This window comes from Vidua macroura, chromosome Z, assembly GCF_024509145.1.
Source record: "Vidua macroura isolate BioBank_ID:100142 chromosome Z, ASM2450914v1, whole genome shotgun sequence".
Classification (NCBI taxonomy): Eukaryota; Metazoa; Chordata; class Aves; order Passeriformes; family Viduidae; genus Vidua; species Vidua macroura.
Genome location: NC_071611.1, coordinates 21,671,364 through 21,692,664, shown reverse-complemented (window position 1 = coordinate 21,692,664; position 21,301 = coordinate 21,671,364). Strand labels below are relative to the sequence as shown.

General features: G+C 38.2%; 1 long non-coding RNA gene across 2 annotated transcripts; it reads left to right on the top strand.

Moving 5' to 3' along the window:
* The first annotated feature begins 529 nt into the window (after positions 1–529).
* Positions 530–15,853, top strand: LOC128822033 (uncharacterized). 2 transcript variants are annotated; one of them, XR_008441324.1, is made up of 3 exons: positions 530–652; positions 3,326–3,373; positions 15,805–15,853. It is a non-coding gene; the product is annotated as an uncharacterized LOC128822033 (long non-coding RNA). The 2 variants fall into 2 exon arrangements; XR_008441323.1 differs by lacking the exon at positions 15,805–15,853 and adding an exon at positions 6,733–6,914.
* The last annotated feature ends 5,448 nt before the right edge of the window (positions 15,854–21,301 follow it).

The following is a 21,301-nucleotide window of genomic DNA, read 5'->3' as shown; positions in this document are numbered from 1 at the left end:
TCAAAAATTGAGACAATAACAAGAGACAACCTCACCAGTCACATCAGTTGATGGGCTAGCAGGAAACTGCAGATGCCCTTTGCAGGAAGATCAGCCTACACCTGATTATTGTAAGCCAGGAGAGATCCTGGAGCTTGGGCTAGGAGAAGTATACAAACCCATGAAGGGATATGCAAAAGAAGGAAAACCACATGGACAAACAGTAGGAGGCAGGCAGAAAATAATTATAAAACGGGCTGGTCACTCTTTTAAAACAGGATAAATCTGTGCTCATTTCTGGCTGAGCCCTGCAGCTGATCACCACAGTCTGTTCTATCTTCTTGTCTTTTTGGCACATGTGTGCTGCAAGGACTTGGTGCTAGCTACAGGCAAGACCTCTGTGTGAGTAAAATTTGGGGCCAACCACAGGAGTCAGGCTGAACTTGTAGGAACTCTGACCTATGGAGGCAGCTACTGCAGTGGTGTCATAATACCAGGAAATGGAATGAGTTGGAGCCTTTAAAGTCCATTCACTGGAGCAGGAGTGGTATGCACCCTAAAAACCACTTGTGGAGAAATCAACATGACAAGAGTTGATTGAGATACTCAGTGCTGGCAGCTGAAGCAGAGATCCCATGGTGACAGTCCATGGGTCTTGTGCCAGCTGGTGAGTGTCAAGTGGCAGTATCTTCCCTAAACCCAGTAAACACGTGGGAGGGAGGGGTTTGTGCATGTACTCACTAGCAAACATCAGACTAAACTAACTAGCCAGGGGGACTTGTGAGTGTGGTGGTGTCTGTGGAACAGACATGAGATGTGAAAGATGTGAATGCCATGTGTTTCCTACAGAGCACTCAGCTGAGCCAGACGGAGGGCAAGGGGCCCATAAAGTGGGTCCAGGATACAGGCAAAGTCAATGGATGAACAGAGGGGATGTGACAACACTTGAAGGACCTGAAAATGTGCATGTGGTTGTAAACTTGGAGAGTATCTTGTGTGCACTGCACTAGTAACATCCTGCCTCTTCCAGCCCAAGAGAAGGAGGGGACATACCTGTCTTTGTGTTCTATGTGATTCCCTTCTTTGGGTGATGTTGAAGGCATCGTCTTGCCTGTGGTAGCCTGTGTTGCCGGAGCCTTCCCCGGATTGGGGTGACTCCGGATGGTGGTAAAGTCTCTCCTCCAACCCGTGCCTTCAAAGAAAGACTCAGTAGTCTTCAGTCGTCCGGTCTCAAGACAGTTTATTGCATGTTATCTCAAGGCACACAGACTCCCTGACATTGTCCCTGACTCTGTCTGTCCCCGTCTCTGGCTGTCCCCGTCTCCCCTCCCCGAGGGGCTGGTGCCATCATTTATATCACACATTACGTATTAGGTGTTTATAGTTTTTCCCCAATGCCTACTACCTATGTTGAACAGTGACTTTCTACTCTAAACCAATCTGTGAGTGCCAACATCACCAAGAACATGGAGAATAGGAAGAAGAAAGAAGGAGGACAGGGCACGCCCAAATCCCTCCATCTTAGAACCTCTGACCCCCATGTACAAAACTCAGACCCCCCTGTACAAGGCCTAAAACCCCCCTGTACAGCACTCAAAAATCCTACCTTTCACTTTGTGACTACTTCTATTATAATATCTAAACTTTTGTGATTTCTTGTTCTTCCTGCAAGGTTGGTAAATTGTTCCATGGGTCAAGCTCAAGACCACAGGGGTCCCTGGCCGCCTGCCAGGGTCTCAGAGGCTTCTGCCCTGGGCCCAGAACATCCAAGAGTGTCTGAGGGACACCTTGGGTTCCGACACTGTGTGACCTGCCGTTTCAATATTCTGTGCATGCCTTCTCTGTGCATGTCTATGCTCATATCTGCATTTTTCCCTGGGATATGTGCTCAGCTTCACCTCTGGCTGAACTGTTGCAGTGTGTTGCAACTGGGTTCATCATGTCCAGGGAGGGTGCAGCTGCCAGTGTGTGCATGGGAACAAACGAGATGGGTCTTCATTTCAGAAAGCTTGAGAATCCATTTATTACCCCTGGGGAGGAGGGACGGGATGGAGAGGAAAGACCAGGCAAAGGCAGGGTTGTGGGGTTTTTATAGGATATCACAGGGGTGGAGTTAGGGTTTGGGTCAAGGGACAAGTTATTAACAACACAAGAAGGGTAAGATCAAATTCCTGTCTCTTAGGAACAGGGGCATTCCACACTGAACCAGTAAATGGGATAGCAGCAGATGAGATCCTTGGGCTGGACAGAGCCCCCATGTTCTTGGGCACACCTGTCTGGGCTTCATCATCCCAGCAGGAGGAAGTCCTTGGCAAGAGCAGCTGGATGAGATGGCCACTTTCTTAAGAACCCTTAAAAGCTAGTACAAGACCTACAGACTGTTTCGAAATTCTCCAGCTCTGTTCATTAACCCACAAGAATTTTGGTGCCTATCCAAGCATGGTGGGTTTGCCAGGTGATTGCTAAACACTTTCAAAAGGTCTGTATGATTTTTGAAGTGCTGTAACAGTTGCCTTTTTCCACTCTCCAAATGTTGATGGGTCATAGTTATGTCAATATTTGGCATTGATAAATTTCCATTTTTGGCCAGCCAAGCAAGGACTAATTAATCCAGCTTCCCAGGTAGCATCTATACAATTTCCCAATACATACATGGACTGATGAAACACAGAAACAGTGGAAACACAGAACACAAGGTAGGATTACAGAAGACACTGTAGTCCTATCGCTTCATAACAGTGTCATGACTGACAGTAACAAACTACCAGCTTTGTATGGAGTTTGCAATGGCTGAGTTTGCAAAGACTTGCTGTGTCCAAGCTTTTTCAACTGTCTGATGACAGGCTGGTGTAACTGAAAGCAGTATTTTCCAAGGAGTTTTATACAGATAACTTTAATGAGTAGTTATTTAGTGTAAAATGAAAAATACAACTCTAACACAATGATCTAGAGCAGAGAAGCACTGGCATAAGTGAAGATATGAGATGCTGGATAAAGGACCACTAAAATGGAGTTATGCGGAACAGCCTTGTCACTGAAGAACGGAAAACCTTAAGCAAGTCTATGGTGGTCACTAAGAGAGATGCAGATCTGGGACTGATATATGGTTTAGCAAAAGGAAAAAAAAAATAGATAATACTTACCAAACATAAAGGCATCGTGTAGTGAATTCATATATGATGTCAAGTTCCTGAAAAAAGGGAAAGATGTAAAAGGATATTATCAAACATTCAAACATTTAAGAAATACAAGGGCATCCCAGGAGGGATCAATGTGCATGCCATATTCCTTTGGGCAGAGTACTCCAGATGCTGATGACTCACCATAACACTTGCTCTGTCACCAGGCTTTGGAAAAGGTGACCATACCACCAAGAGAGCAGGAACAAACTAAAGTGTGTAATAACTTTAACTGATTTATTCTGTCTTGTTCTGTTACAGTTAGATGTGCAATGTTAAGGTTCTGATTTTCAGTTCTACTAATACTACTAATTTCTTTCCTTGATTTATATGCAAGGTGGTTGTCCTTTATACTGGTAAGCATAACATCAAGAAATTAAAAAGCTTTATTACAGGAATTAAGTACATTTGGGAACTATTTACAGACAGCTGTGGGTTGAAGGTTTATCCCATCAAAAGCTTCCATTTTCTTCCCTTCTGCCAAGTTGTTTTATTTCTCCAGTTGTCTCCACTATGTTGGAATCCTGGATGCTGAGAATTTTAAACTTTCTGTGCTGAAAGGCACAGACTTGCAAGAGAGCACTGTATTTGACCTAAGGCTGTAGAGTAGACTTCCAAAATTGATTAATAGCACTGGGATTATGAGTGTGTAGTTGGTTAGAAGTGTGTAATATCACAGGGAGAAAAAGTTATAGTTTGGGGTTTTAGAATATAGAAATAAATATGAAGCAAGATGGAGGTTTTAGGGCAGAGGCAAATTGTTCTTCTTCACCTTCCTCTTCTTCCTCCTTCATGGGTTTAGGTGATGTTCTGTAATTGGACAAAAAAGTCCACATTGCAGGCTTCAGGGGATCAGTTATTAAGTTAAAAGGGAAAATAATCCAGGTGTCATTTCTTAATTGGACAGTTTAGTCTTAAAAGACCTTGTAACAAGAGATAGCCATTTTGTGCCTTGCTAATGAAAGGCTGCAGAACTCATAGTTGTGAGGCTGTTTCACTGATAAGAAATAATAAACACCTGAGTCTGAACATGAAGTGCCTTCAATCCCGACCTCGACAGAAGTAAAAAAAAAAAAAGCACAGAACCCACACCACTCTTTAATCTCTTTCTTATCTCTGTTCTTCCAATTTTTTTTCTTCACCTTTCCTCTTTTCCAGCTTCTTACTCTAGTGTCACTCTGCTTTTTGTAAAGCCCTCTCTCTTCTTCATTTGGCTCCCCTTAAAGTGTTTGCCAGTGCTGCTGCATGACAACTCTGAGTAGAAGGAAGACAATGCCCTTTACAGGACTGCAGGACAATTGAGTCTGAAGCCTCTAATAAATGAATAGGAAGTAATTCCCTTCTTTGAGACTACAGCAACAGGTCAGGAGAATTGCGTGCTTGGAAAAATCCTCCAGTCCTCAATGTTCCTTTTCTTGCTTTGGAAACTTTTGCTGCCTCTCCTTTTCATTTTGTGGGCTGGCCCTTGGTTCCCTTTTTCCAGAATTTTATGGGGATTTCTGTGTTCTTTGACTACCACACAGCATTGAAAAAGCCCCACATTACCTAAAAAGCTTTGAGAAAGAGCTGTGAATAACTGTTTTAAAAGCTAAATCATTATTTGCCTTAACTTCTAAGTTGTACAACTTTTTGGTACATCTAAGAAGAAAGCAATGTGAAATTCAGAATCAGAAATGTGCTTGCTGCTATAAAGTTTTGCCACAGTTGTTGACAATATCACTTTCCAGCCCACGCTTCATCAAACTGTTTTTCTGTAATGATTCTCTTGTTTAAGGATAAAAGCCCCTTGTAACTGTCTTGTTTGTTTATACCCCTTTAAGAATGTTAGTGCTTGTCTATACAGGCCTGCATAGAAGTGTGACACAGTACTGAAATCATGATGCAAAAACTTTATCTAACACACACACACACACAAATATTTTTATCACAAATCGCAGCCCCGCTCCATTTCCTTTCTTCTAAGTTCTAGCCTGCATTGCATCACTGAGGAAGCAACGTTCTGGCTTATATTTCTGAGTGGTGCAAGTATGAGATTTAAATCTGTACATAAGTATATGCAATGCCTATAAAGGTCATGTAGAAACAGATGCACTTCTATGTAGAAAATGCACTTTTTAACAAGTATTAACTTTTATGGGAATATTTGAAGGAAACATGCCTTTCAATTGTATTGAATTAATGTATCAAGAATTGCCTCTTGAGATATGGCATCAGAACAGTGCCATTACTTTCCTAAATGTAATCCTTACCTGACAGTTTAGTCATAATGTTCAATTTTCACACACCTGTATGATCAAAAAGATACATAGAATACTATAGGTAAAATAGGTTTGAGGATTTTTTTAGTAGACAAGATTCCAAACTCCTGTAAAAAATGAGCTAACTCAGATAAAGATTTTTTTGGTTCAGCCTCATTTCTACTTTATGATTCCTATTTCTTATTCTCCTTCCAAAAAAAGGAAAAATTATTGAATTTCATTCTGATTGGCCAAGTTGCTGACTACAGTGGAGAATATCACTTCTCTGAATAGCAGTTTAACATTTAAAAACAGCCTACAGGTGCATTTTGTCTACCATTTGTTGTGATGTAGCAAGCACAATACCTTATTGTGTTGACTTCTGTACCTTACCAAAAATTGAATATCAAGTTATTCTTTCCTTTTCACATAAGTTTTTTCTTTTTTTTTCTTTTTTTCTGATGGCAGACTGCAAATATTGTTAAGTAAAAAAAGTGCTATTTGGTTTTTGGTGTAAAATATTCCAATAATAGAAAAAAAACTTTAATCATGGCCAAAATAATGAATAATTATTTTCTTCATAGAATGAAAAGGTTCCGCTGAAAATGGTAACACCATTAAAGGGCAGTTCTTGCTCTTAGCTTGGAAGTACTGTAGCTTAAAATGTATTAGAAGCTAATGGAATTAGCTGCCTATAATTAAGGCTGATAGAAATGGTAGATTGAAGTTGGCACAGTAAAATATTTCATTCAGTTGGACAGTTTTTTAATACCTCCTTCTGTGGTCAGGAGTTGTCTAATCAGGTATCTTCATGGGCTATGGTTCATATAATGGATGTCATGAACTTTCTTGTAGTGGTTCCCCTTATAAAATATGTTCAATTATGTGAAAAGCCAGGAATCAAAGAAATTAATCCTAAAATATCAATTTAAGGAGCTTTAAGTGCTGAAAAATTATACTTCCCATTGGTTTCTTGATTTGGAAAAGTGAAAGTGCTGAAAAGCTGTAACTGTCACCAACTCAGATTCGTCTATTCAAAGACAACAACCTCAGCACTTAATAGTAATTATTCCTCAGATCCATCCATTATTTCTTTCCCTTTCAACTCTTCATCCCTTGCAGGAAAAAAAGTGCAAAAATATCCTGCTGCCCAACACTCCCTCACCCCTAACCCAAACACAAGAATGGCAAATATGTTTAGCATACTGCTTTTCTTTAATTTTGCTTTGACTTATATAACATCTTTTCTAATTCTAAGTTGAACCTTTTGGTATATCTCATTCAGCCACTCTTGCCACTTTGGTTCCTCTTGTTTTCACTCAGCTCCTCCCCTGCAGGAGTTTTGCTAGAGCTTCTGAACAACATCCTGCCTTGTCACATACTCTGAAGGAAATTAGTTGGAGAAGACCTCTATTACCAGTTTTCCTGCAACTGACCTCAGTCCTGTCGCAGAAGCTGTTAGAGTGAAGATACCTGGCTTCTTATTTGTCCTTGATCACCAGCACAGGTTGCATTCCAGGGGAGGATGACACTCAGTATAGCTTTTACTTCCATGACTACTATACTGCCTGAAGCAAGTCATTATATACTAAGTCCTGGGCTTCCAGCTGCAAGTCAAAAAGGAGATGCAGAGTATGTGAACAGACAAAATATGAGATAACGTGCAGTGTCAAAATGCATTTCAGAATCATGAGGGCATAATTATTTTTCCCACTTTCATTACAGGAATATTGGTTAAGGAGCAGAGTTGACATATATATATATATATATATATATATATATATATATATATATGTAATCATTTATGTAATAAGAGTGCAATTGCAGTAAAATATATTGCCTTTCTGTAAAGGAAATGGCAACCTAGACTTTTTAATTTGTGTCAAGACAAGGTAGAAGCATATGACACATCTTATGATACAGTCCCAGGATAATAATTAATAAATATGAAAATAGTTAGCAAATACTACAAGAGCTCTTAGACAACTATATACATTAAGATCTATTAACAGGTAACAAAAATCACTTGCATTTCCTTCACTTAGGATCACCTTCTTCCCATACTGCCAAAAGTTCAGAACAGTTCCTGACATGCCAGGTCATTCCTGGATATAAAAGAATTTAAAGTAGAATTAAGCATTGGCATTTGTATAGGTATAAGTGTTTTTAGAAAAAAAAAAATCTCTGCAATATTGACTTCAGTAGACAGATCGAGACTATTATAAGTTTCTATTTGCAAGCTGGATTATTCAGTGTGAATAAAACTGCCTCAAATTTCTCTGCTTAAGATCTTAGCAGAAGCACAGATTCTTATAGAGCAAATAATCTGAAAATTCATTTCAGCTTTGCCAAATCTTCCTGAAAGTCCAAAATATCTAATTAAAACACAATCTCCTTAAAATGTATTTTCTGTTTGTCTTTTTGGCTACTGGATTCACTTTTATGAGCAGTAACTGAATTTAAAAATGAACAAAAGAACCTTAGTAAATACTGTACACCTAAAAAAGTAGAGTATAGCACAGTTTCTCAGTCTATACTCATGTGGATCTGTTCTTAGGTATGATCTGAAGTAATATGTGTCCAAAAAGTTTTATTTTCACTATTGAGAGCAGCTAAATGGTCTAAAAAAAGTATTGGCGCTGCTACAGATCTTGAGTTGAGACTTAAAATATACTCTTGTATAGGAACCTCTTTCTCACTGATGGCTTAACACACATAAAAAAGTGCTCCATTAATAAATGAAGAAGAACTTATTTATTATTAACCCAGTCTGGAACCATGTCAGCAGTGAGCTCTGAGTTCTGAGGAGGCCACTTGATCTAGATGAGGAACTGGTCATCTGTACATCATTAAGGATAAACTGTTGCAAGGCCAAAAATCAGGGTACTCAAAAGGCAAATTTTCTCTGTTATCTGATTGGCATCTAGACATATTCAGTAAGAATTGAAACATTTTATGCAATGGAAAGAAACAACTTCTTATATTAAAAAGCATTCTTTATCGTTTTCCTTACAAGCCAAGTATATTTGGTATTTTCCATCTGCCTAAAGCGAGTCAGATAAGCCAAAAGTTGTCAAAGTAGGTTGTGAGTGAGGAAAAACAGATGCTGAATTCTTTTTAGAGTAATAAATGCAGGTTTCCCTGGTAAGCTCATATATACTGTTCAAAAAAAATGTAAATAATAAGACATTTGGATTACTAAAAGCATCTCTCACACAAAACTAAGGTGTCTGCCAGCCACTGCTCTATCTGTCTGCTCCTCATTGAAGAGAGAGTTTGCAACCCTTTACTGGAACAGCAGCAGCATGTTAGCAGGACTCAGGCATATGCCTGTCCTTCCCATTCTTGCTATACCTAAGAATTTTGGGGTTTAGGCAACTGTTAAGAATCAGACAAGAAATTAACATGATCCTTTAACGAAGTCCCCAAGCTGAGAACCTCTCCCATATCATAAGGTAAATCAAGGATATGGTGCAGGCCTTGAGAATCCTAAGAATGACTGCATCTTCCTTGGAAGGGGGTGACATCTGACTAAATGTTGTCCGCTGAGTTACAGCTGTCATCAGTAACATGGTAGTCCAGGTGTCAAGCACCGTGGTGTAAGCAAGTGGCATGAACAAGCCATGTTCATGAGAGCACAAAGTATCATCCGAAAACTTCTTCTGAGCATGCAGAGACATTGAACAATGCATACAAAGTCAGCCCTGCACTTTCTAACACAGGGAATAGGCAGGTATGGTGAGGGTCTTTTTCCTTAGTCTGTTCTCCACCATTCTCATTATTCAAGTCAGTTTAAAATTCCATATGGATTTTTTCCAGCTAAAATATTTTGGATGGATACTAAATGAAATGTTTTTTCATCTTAGTTTCCAGGGTTGCTTAATTTAGTTTTTCTTCAATGTACTTTAAAATTTAAATATATAAAACTATTATTCTTTCCTTCCCTTTTGCCCTTTCTCTTCCATTTCTTCTTTTCTTCATTATGTTACCTCTAATAATTATTCTTCTAGCTATTATTCCATCATTTTCTAAGAAGTTAGTTAAATATGCAGTGAGCTGAAATCCCTCTGATTGAATTCATGAACATTATGTTCAATAGGAAAACTGCCTGTCAAAACTCTGTGTTTTTATTGTCACTGTAGCATAGACCACTTTGATGACATGTTTCAATCATATTCCCTATTAGCTATATATACATATTTGCTCCTGCTTCAGCTGTCAACAAGATTTTCAAGTGGAACACACTGCATACTTGGAATACTTACACCAGCTCTATACTTACAATTTTTCTGCATGAGATTTGGAAAAAGGACTTGTTCAGGAAACTTGTAAAATTAAGGATGCTTAGAAACAGTTGTACAAAATGCGTGCTACAAAATTTTGAGGCTTACTTTTCTGAGCTTAGGCATAATTTCCATTGGATAAACTACAGTTTCATAGTTTAACCATAAGCTTGCTTTTCTTTTCTTCTTTTTTTTTTTTTTTTTTTTTTTTTTTTTTTTTTTTTTTTTTTTTTTTTTTTTCTTGGGAGGAAGAATTTATGCACTCCTTGGCAGAAGCAGCAAACATTATTTATGCTTAAAGGAAAACCCATTACTGAGCTTCAATCATTTATTGCATAATGAATGTATATTTCAGATACAGTGAAACATTTATAAGGTTACTGAAAGTATAGCAATTAATAAAACATAGGTGAAGGCAAACAGCAGTGCATTTGGTATTTATGAGTTTACTGGTGATATATTGTACAGGCTATTAAATATAGTTAAATATACCACCTTGTCCCACCCTCTCCCCCTTCAAAGCCCCAGACTCTTATTACATCATTACTGGAAGTAACTAAATACATTTATGATGAATATTTAATTAATAAAACACTTAATTTACTATTAAAAAAAAAAGAAATTTCTGATTAAGATAATAGCAAAAATTATTCTGGCACATCATAAAGGTCAGATTACACATCTCAAATGGTCTTTTTTGGTTGCAGTTATGATCACATTCTTCCTCCAAGCTGAGAAATGTCTGTTCATATTTTATACACATTCACTGAATGGAAATAATGAGATCTGCCCTGCTATAATTTTCTGAATTATAAAGTTATGAAATTAGGTAAGATTGGAAATGCTCCCATCCTCCATTTATTTTTTTAGCAATTCATGTGTTTGGGGCTCATGAATGTGGTTTGTGATTCTGTATGAGAACATTGGCATAAATAATAATCAAATCAAAATAATTATTGTATTGAGTAAGAGTATAACAAATCTGGTTTTGCTTGTATGAAAAAAGTACGCAATGGATCAAATACTTTTAATAAAGATGATATATGAAACATATTGAATATCCATGTATCTACTGAGAGTTTCTGCACATTTAAGAAATGGTGATGATAGAAATTGAATGCAGGGACCATTTTATTTAAAATGCACAATTAAAATTTGACACGCAAATACAAAAGCAGAGTGCAATTATTGACAACTTGTCATCAAGAAAGTTAAGTTCAGAACAAGTTTTTACACAACATAAGAAAACATTGCAGCTGCTGGGGCAAAGCCTACCTGAGGGCTCAGGCAGAGGAGACTTTGACAAAATTTGCCTATTGATAACTGATTAGATCATTGAAATATGAGCTAGAAAACAAAGAAGCAACAGAAAAAAAAATTGTCACATAACCAATGCAAGCTTCACAGTTGTGTAAGACATCTGGAACAGGGGAACAGCAGATGACAAAAACCCTGGTGACAGTTGCCAACTGGCCTCAGATGAGGAATCAGAGACTGGCCCTGAGCCATGTCCTCAGTGCGTGCTGGATACCTGACATGCAACATAATGGCAAAACCAGCAGTTTCTCAGTTAGGGACCCATGTCAACTGGTGACCAACACTGTACTAAGGCAAAGCCTGCATTGCAGCTGTAGTGCATGGAGGTCACTTTTCCAGCTGTTGGCTTGAGTGTCCTGGGGCTGTCATGCTGGACTGGGCTGTGCTGGTCTGTGACACAATGGCTGGTTCATGTGAGTGTGAAGTGTCTGAGTGCATCTTACAACAAAAATCTTAGGAGAGGAATTGCAATCCACTCACTGTACCCATTTTGCTTAGGAAATTCATGTCTGATTGTTGTTTATCTGCATAAGAAAAACAACTAAGCAATGTTGTTTTGCTTATGCAGATATACCACCAACATGCTCTGTGACAGATTTCATAAAAGCATTACATATATGCTCCAGAAGAAAATATGTGATGCTATTTCTCCATGTCGTAGAAGAAATCTGTGTTTAAAAAGAAGCAGATTTTTTTTTTTAAAAAAGAAACATTTTTCATTGATTGGAAGCAGATTTATTGCAGTACTTACGAAAAACGTCTGAGAGCACTACAGACAAAAAGCATGTGGGGTTTCTCCTTTGTTGCACAAAAGAAAACAAATATAGTACCATTACAGTTGCATATGAAGCCACCTGAAAGTAGCTCCTAAGTTTAACCGTGATGTGAATCATTCTGTTGTGTGCAGGTCTTTAGGATAACCATTGCAAGACAAGACACTGTGGTCAAACATTCCCTAAGTACAAGCAGAGGGCAGTAACCTGTATGAACTTAAAATTTTTATAAGAAGAAATTACATGTAGAAGAAGAAATGTTACATCTTCTGTTACGTATAAGAAGAAATGTTACATGTCCTTTAACATATGGGGAAAATCATCACAATCTTTTTTGTATACCTACCTGTCCTGGTTTGACAAAGAAGTGAGTTTTCTCAGGAAGCTGGGGTCAAACCAATCAGTGGTCAGATTTGAATATTGACACCTGGTGTGACCACTGAAAACATGGGCATGCCTCTGAGAACACAGGGGGTTAAAAGCAGAGAATGCCCAGGAGAACTCTCTTTTTTTTGTTCTGGTCAGCAGAAGAGTGTGGACTTCCCCTGCCCAGCTGGGTGGGTGAGGGGAAGCCATGTAGCCTGGGAGAGGTAGGTCAGGGTGTGAAGGGACTGGAACCGGGTCTCGGACAGAAGGGTGGAGAGAAACTGAGATGTCTTTGGCCCACCTCAGAGGGAGAGAGAGAGACAGAGAGCCTGAAGGCACCTGGAAATTTGATATAATGTGCTGGCAGTATGCCGGCAGAGGAGAAAGTGAAGTGGCGGGGGGAAGGTGCCCAGCCGTGGGAGTTCTGGGCAGCCTACTGCAGATTTCAGCCATCCTGGGAGCCCGAGACTTTCAACCCCTTCTTGGACAATGAAAGCTTTGTGAGACATTAATCCTCCTCGATCTGAAAGAGAAGTGAGATGGCCTGGGGCCTGAGATGTTAGAAGAAATCCTATGTGGGAGGAGATGATGAAGTGGCCTTGGCTGGACTTTTCTTGTATAGCCATAGACTGAACCAATTTCTCCTGCAACAGACACTGCATTCTTAGGGGGATGCAATGGTTTGAGCCAAAAGAGTGACCTGCTGCAGTGATGCCAGGAGAGTGACAGGACTGGAGTGAACAGGGAAAGATGAGGAGGGTGTAGTGGTGCCCTCCATCTTCAGGGAAGAAGAAGATCTCTGTTCTTGAGACCCTCGGCCCCAGGGGAGGAGAAAATGGGGGGGACTCTTGTCCCAAAATGAGAAACTGTTGTTCTTTGGTCCTTGGCAAAGCATCCTTAAAAGGATAAGCAGTCTTGGTCCATGCATGGTGGGTGAGAGCACTGTGCATGGAAGGAGAGTGTCACACAGGCAGATTTTCTCTAGGCGGTGCCATGTGTGACATGAAAACACAAGAGGTCACAACTGTGTTTCCTGAGGGGTCTATGGTGCAAGAGAGACTCCTCTCTTCCCTGATGGACTGAGAATTGATTATTTGAGGGGTTCTAACTTGATTGAGGGTTCAAGTTTTGTCTTACTGTGTTTTGTTGGAAATTGGGTGGGCGGAGAAGGAATGTTTTGGAAGGTTTTCATTCTGGATTCAGTGTGTGTCTTTTATTATAGTTCTATGTTAATAAAGTTCTTTATTTTTAAGCTCAAGCCTGCTCTGCTCTGTCTCTGGTTGCACCTCACAGCACTCATTTGGGGAAGGTGTATTTTCATGGGGGCACTGGCATTGCGCCAGTGTCAAACCATGACGCTGGGGCAATGAAAAACAAGGACCATCTTCAGGCTTGCTGTAATGCCTAACTTATAGGGCTCATTTCAGTGCTTTACACTACTACCCAACAAATGCTGTGAGGGAGGAAAGATGATGAAGTCCAATTACGACTAAAAGCAGGAAGTTACACATAAAGGTTCACTAGAATTGCATAACTGACACATGAGACAGTATAGCAGATGGTGAACAAAAACCCTCTCCACACAATATTTTGGATTTGAATGTAATTGCTGGAAATCTAGCCAATACAACCGTTTATCAAAAATATGCAGTGACTGTAAGAGAAGATAAGTGTGATAATTATGAATGTGCTTGTCTGTGATACTTCAAAGGAAGACCAGATCATTGAGACTTTGCCAAGAATGACTGCTGCACAGCCCTGCTCAGCATCAGGTCTTCTTTCATATAAAGAAAGGCAAGCATCTGGGAAATTTAACTTGAACTGTACTTACTATATCGAGAGAACAGAAGCAAACACTTATTTCACACTGTGGTGTTTGGCTTATAAGCAATTCTTGGTGTGCCAGTAGTAACAAGCATAAATGTAGAGTCAATATTGTAAAGCAGGAAGAAGTGAATGCTGACATGTTTACAGCATACCAGACTGTATTTGAAGGGTTTGGGTATGTTCCAGGAAAACAAACCATAAAAATGAACTCAAATGTTACACTAGTAGGAAAGTACTGGAGAAAGTAATGGTGACATTACAAAGAAAACTAAAAACACAGCTAAGCTCTGTTGGAGAACTGCAAGTTAGAGAGTTGCAGAGAATGAAAGGCAATTGCTGATAGATCTGAAAGGACTCAGATAAAAATGTTTGCGTCCTTGTAAGTCTAACTGTGCCTACAAGATCATAACAGTGTTTGCATATTACTGGGAAAAAAAAAAAAAGCAGTAGGGAATAGAAAATTATTTACACATTTATACAGTAGCAATGGTTTCAGTAATTCTATTGGCCAAAAAATCCGAAGTAGAAAGGAATCAGCAACTGCACACTTTTGAAATTTTTTTTAGAAAAATGTGGATTTTCTAATCAACAGTTAGTGATTAGTGACATCATTCCACCATCATTTACAGAGATGAATACAGAGACGAATAAAATCATTCATCAAAATGTCAATACATGAGAAAGTACAGGAAAAGTACATTATTTTGTTTTTAAATAATTGAACATAAAGGGGATTTTGGCTTGTTTCCTCTAACAAATTCAAATTTCATATTGAACCAAACTTTCTAATAGCATAAACCATGTATTGACGAGTATTTTACAAGTAGGCTGCTTATTTCTCAGTATTTGTAATGCATATTCAACACAGCCCAACAATTTAACACTGTAAAAGAAAGGAAAATATAGGGTTGTGTTTGGCTCTGGTCAACTTCATAAGTATATCTATAAGCAAGAAATGAATGAACATGTGAACTACAAGTCACTTGGAGTCACTTTTAGAAACACTTTGATAAGCAATGCTTTACCACCAATACGGAGAAAGCAAGTTACCACTACAGAAATGCCAAATGAAAGCTGGATATAAGCCATGAAAGTGTTCAAAGGCAGCAGATGTCTTTTTCAGAGCATATTTGCATTATGGAAAAGACTTAAGCATGGAAGTCAGATCATAGAGAATGTTTGCATGAACAGTTGGGACACATCCTGGTATATTCAGTGTCACCTTGACTGATCTGTGATTTTTGTTTCCCCTTGATGTGTACCACTATGACAGAGAGCAAATATTGGCCAAGTGACATTGCAGCCACAATAAATATTAAAATATTACAGAGACACGTCACAACTTAAAATTAATATTGTCCCTTGATAATATTATAAAGCCTTTACTTTAGTAGAGCTCCATATGATAAAGATGTAAATGAGCTACGTCAGTGGGTTATCTTCCAGTATACTTTATAGAGACTGTCCAGTGAGGACATACCTGTATTTTTCAAATATGGCATTTTACAGTGAATGAAAAGCATAGAGGCAGCAGCTGTTACTTAAGAGAGAAATGAGTATGCAGATGCACACGAATACACTATTCACTGTTTTCTTCCCATGATTCTTTCTCTGTAACACTTAGAATGTCCTAGGTTTCACCTTGAAGGTCTGTCAAAACATCTTTCCTATATTCTGTCATCATGTCTGGCCCACATCAAACCATACTCACAGTTGGCCCATATCAAAGTTTGTACATAAGTAATCACTCTAGTTGCTTCATTCATTTGCTAAATAAGTCCATTAATACTTTGGCATGTGATATTAAACAAAACCATCACCAAATTCCTACTCTTCATTTCAGAAGTGACCTCAGATCATGGGTTTGCCACAATGTATACAGAATTTTCAGTAAGTCTTCATTACTTTCCTTTGCTATCAACTTCACTTTACTGTCATGTCATGAAAATAATCCCTGCCTATCAGGTTCATGTTGTTATCTTCCAAGACTGTTGAGTTTTATAACATCACACTGTGTCTCTCTGAGTCTAAATTACTATGAGGTAACAGTTTGGAAACATCTTTAAGGACCTAATATGCAAGAATGCAGAAGTTTCAGCAAGGATGAAGGGATGAAGTGCCTACAATAATGGTTTTAATGATCTCACTAATGTATGTCTTAGCAAATGTGTAGAGCAGAAATGAAATTTGTTTTACTTATCATTATAATATCCTCTATCAGTGTGGTTCTATTGCAAAAAAAATGTCCAAATTCCTAAAGAAAGCTAGTTTTGTTCTTTCTCGCTTTCCAGTATATTGAATTACAGATCAGGATTGTAGTCAAGTACTTGAAAATCCCAGGAGGAAAACTGCAAGATAGCAAGGGTAAAGTCTCAAAATTGTGCATATGACATGGGAAGCTAATGACCTCCTAAACAACACAGTTGTTATTAAAAAGCTTCACTGTGTCCTCCTATTATTTTTGTATGCCAAAGCAGCCAGTATTGCTTTATGCAAATTTGTGCTTGACCTCTTACTTTACTGTACCTGGGAGTCAAATGCATTGGCCAAAGTTTCTGGAAGAATATGCATAACACTTTATACCTGATTTCTGGTGTTTCTCCTCTGATTTTCATATGATAAATTAATTAAATTGCTGCTTACATTCTCTTTGTCAAGAAATAAAGCTAGTAAGAAATGAAACACACTGTAAGAATTTATTCAAAAGTAATTAGTTCAAAATTGCCTGTTGTCTTTTTAAAAATATTTATTAGTCACAGAGGGTTAATGGTGTCATACTGAACAGAGACATAGAGTGATTGTGTCAATATTATCAAGGTCAAATGAAGTGCCACTGACTCCAACATGGCTTTCACACAATGCAACCTGACTAATAAAATAAGAAACTAATTTTAAAAATAATTTGCCTCCTGTAGACCTTAAAATGGATTTTACTAATGAAAACCAACATGTTTTTTTTCCTGACAGGTGAAGCAAATGAGACTGTGGAAGCAACTATATGTTGACAGAGGCAAACAAAATGTCCAATGAGATGATCTATCCAATTAGAAGTAATTTTGAACATTGTGCCTCAGTGTTTAAACACAAGGGGTTTAGACTGCAGTCCAAAAAATAAACACATAAATTGTTTATTTAGCAAGATGTTCATTAACTAGTCTACTCACTAGAACTGTTCTCTGATGACCAAAAATGCTGCTTAAACCCATGAGAGAAAAGTGCTCTATATTATTTTCAACTGGCAGTTAAGGCAGACTAAGAATTCAGTGAACTCTGTAGAAGTATCCAGCACAGTTCCTCAACATGACTTTGCCTACACAGAACAATTAACAAGACACAGGCAGAAACACCCACTTGCGGAGACATGTTTTTACAATTGCAGCTTCATTTACTTTATTCATATTTTTGCTAGGTTTTATTTTATGAAAGGAATTTCACAGAACTGAACCAGGCAATGTATCAGAAATCCTTCAGAAGACAAAAGGGCAAGATCTACAGACTCCTAAGTATTAGCAGCTTATAGAGGTGACATCTGCATAAGAAGGAAACAAAGCTGACACATAAGATAAAATACATTCTATATACTATATATGACATATGCCCACAAGAGTATTTTGGTTTCAATTATAGTAAGTGGCATAAAATTCCAAATAGGAACCAAAATTTTAGGGTTTGGTTCTTTGAATTGCCTGCATACCTGAAGTCAAGTATTTAAATTCCCATTGAAAGATTAGTGTTAAAATGGTTTCCACTGAGGGGGGCAAAGTCTTGTAGACACCCTAAATAAACATAGATCAGCAATGTACTACTGCAGCAACAAAGAAATAACTGATCCTGATCTGCATCCCTAGGGACATTATTAGCACAGGTAGAAATGGGATCATCCCAATCTTCTCAGTGCTTGTCAGACCACAACTGGAATATCATTTCCAGTTCTGGTCCCCACAATTCAAGAAAATCACGGACAGAAGAAAAGCATGCAAAGGAAGGCCACAAAAATGATCAAATATAAGAAAGAATTTTTTTACAGGGAGAATAACCCTTCACTTGCACAGAATGCCCAGGGGTATGTCAGTGTCCCTGTCTCTTAAGATTGTCCAAATGTGATTGGGCACGGTGCTGGGATAGTTCTCTGTATCTCTAATAGGAGCACTCTGCCCATGAAAGGTTGGACTCCATGAACTTTTGAGTCACTTCCAACCTGGGCACTTTTATGACTCTATGATTCCATGACCTTTTCACAATCAGATTTGGACATTTTTGTCCATATGATTTCTTGTCAGGTTGTCAAATAAGTAAAATAAAATATGCAAATGTAGGGCATATGAAAAAAGAGAAAGGAGACACGGTTCTGTTGCTAGTGCAAACAATGTATAAAAAATTGTGGCTGACAAAGTCTTTAAAAGATTTCTTCCTACAGATCATTTGAATTAGGATGTAGTCTCACGTTATGAGATGCCTTTCTCAGCTGGGAAGCCATAACTTATTGCCAGAGTTGACAAAGAACAATTTTCTGAACACTCTCTTAGCTTTAACTTTTTAATGGTTTTGTTTGTTTGTTTGTTTGTTTGTTTGTTTGTTTTTAACGTGGCCACTTCTTAGTAGCTTCAAAAGAAACTTGAACAGGCTGTTCTAAAGGAGGGCTCCGTATTAAAGTAGACTGGTCACACCATTATATGACATGGGGCAACATTTTTTAATTTGCTCCCATTTCTCCATTACCTGACAATGCAGTAGCTCCTTATTGTCACATCTTCAAATCGAATTTCAGGTCCATCTATGGATGGCCGCATAGACATCAAGTAGTTAGCTTTGGACCTGAAAGCATAGTCCACTCCTGCCTGCTAGAATGTCTAATTTTTCATGTTAGTATGTTTTCAACCTAAGCTAAACTCTCATAGCTCTGACACTGCAGGTTTAGACTCACGGAGGATGCTTGTGATCATAGAGTACTATTTGCTAGGCAATTAACAACTTCTAAAGGATTGAATCTGCTGCTTAGGACAGTATTACTTACCTTTCAGTTACTGAAGATGAGAATTACTTTATATAAATCACTGGTGAGATTTAGCTCATATAGGGAAAAGACAATCACGGGATGTATAATTGAAAGAATTGTAATTATACTGGATATGTAAAAGGCTAATCTCATTGCAAATATCAGCTTTTTCTTTGCATGCAAATGTTTTGCTTTTGTGGACATCCTTTCATATTAAATTGGAGAGATTGCTAATACTTCAATTTTGTTTATTATATTCCAGATTAGTTGAATTTTGTTATTTGTCATGAGAAATGCAGCCTTCAGAATTCTTGAGTTCTCTCTCAGAAATCAAAAAAAGGGCTTTGAATGACTTCTAGATAGATTAGAAGAGGTGAATCCAAACTTGAATACTGATCCTTGCAAAACTGTGTATCTGGTAAGTAAACTGCATATCCATCCTGTGCCATAGTGTGGAAACAAAGTTTAGGTATGAGAATTCTTGAGAGATCTCTCAGTTCAGACTACTCTCTGAAAGTTCTGAAATTGTGTCAAGTACACATTCTATAAAAATGAGGAGGTTTTAGTTTGCATTCTTTGTCTTCCACCAGCTCCTCTTAAAAAAACTTAAAAAAATATTTTGGTGATTTTTAAGTAAGTTCCTTCCTCCCTCCCTCCCTCCCTGCCTCCCTCCCTGCCTTGCTGCCTGCTTGCCTTCCTCCCACACTCCCTTTCCTCTTCTTTTTTGCTCCTCCTTTCCTTCTTTTCTCCCTCCCTCCAAAGAACTCACCAGCCTCCTGAAAAACCTGTCAATTGGTTTGCTGAGAAAGTGGTAGGTACACCTGAGTATCCATACCATCTTTCTCCCACTCCTACCATGTCCTTCTCCACTGATAAACTGTTAAAATCATGGGCTACAGATTCATTCTTTCCCCTCAGACACACAGGATCTCTCAGTGCTGCAGCTACTCATGCCTGCCATACTGAATTTAGGCCTTAGTCTTTTATCTTGGTTTTGGTTATCTGATGCCTGGCATTCTTCACTAATAGATACATATACATATATAGACTTTTCCCGGCTCTCTTTCAGTTTAGGAGTTCATAAATGGTAGGTTTACCAACTGCATAGATTTTCTCCTTTTAGAAAAGGAGACATAAGGGGAGAGAGAGAGAAGAAAAATACAAAAGAAAGGGTAGATGTACAGCACATGCATACAAATGCTTGATTAACCCTCTCCTAGAATAAACTTGGTTCAAAACTTGTGTTTTGCCCTAGTAAATTTCTTCCTCATCTATTTGTAATGCTTGCTAGCATATACCGTCAACTTCTGTAAGTACCAAGTCTGAATTCCAGCCTTTTGTTGATCATTTAGATGCATACTTAGAAATGCTATAAACTCAAACAAAATGCCTCACCCACATGACTCATGTTTGAAATTAGGAGTATCAGGTTCTTTACTGAGATAAATATTCAATGATACAAAACTTATCTGTTCAGTGACTTCTCACCTGGCTCCAGTATGATGTGCCTTGTCTTCTTATATGTCCTCAGTCAACAGATATTTATTCCTCAAATCTTAAAACACTGTTTGACTCAGAACCCCAAAAAGTACCCATTTTTAAATTTCCTTCCACCAAAGAAAGTATTTTGATTTTTTGTCTTTTCTTAAGCCAAAGAATTCTATACTTTGCTGTTGTTCTCAGTGCAACAAGGAGAAGTGTAAGCTTATTCTGAAAATAGATTTAATAACACTGCAGTGCAAATCTACTCAAAAGGTTCTGTTTAACACTGAGATTAACTGACTGATATCCAGTTGAAACAATTAGTGAAAATGACAGCTTAGGTAGCTGAAGATAAAAATGGTTAAGTCAAAACAAATAACAAATACTTGCACAGTCTTTCCCCACAGGATTTTTATTCTTTTCATAACAACATTATCCTGGTCATTTTCAATATATTTTATACACTGATTGGGGGAAAAAAGGTATTATTTTCTTATCAGTGGTTTCACAGTTGACCTGTGTGTGTCCCAGTCATAGTAGTCAGTTCTGGCTCTTTGTCACAAGCAAAAGTGAGTAGGAACTAATTTACTTTTCTCATGTAAGCTGTTCTCTTCTAACATGTGTAGTTTCTGTGATCTGAAAAATCTTCACTGATTACACATCTCTGCCCTAAGAACATCTAAGTGAGCAACAAAGCAGAGTGGATATTTCCTGAGAATTTTAGCACTATCCCAAAGAATTGCAGATGAAATTAAGATACTCTCCATATCAAATAATATTCAGTATTGGAACTGTTCAGTTGTACTCAACCTTGTCATGAGAATGCTTCTGTGCCTTTTAGAAGCAGTCTTTTAAAGTACTT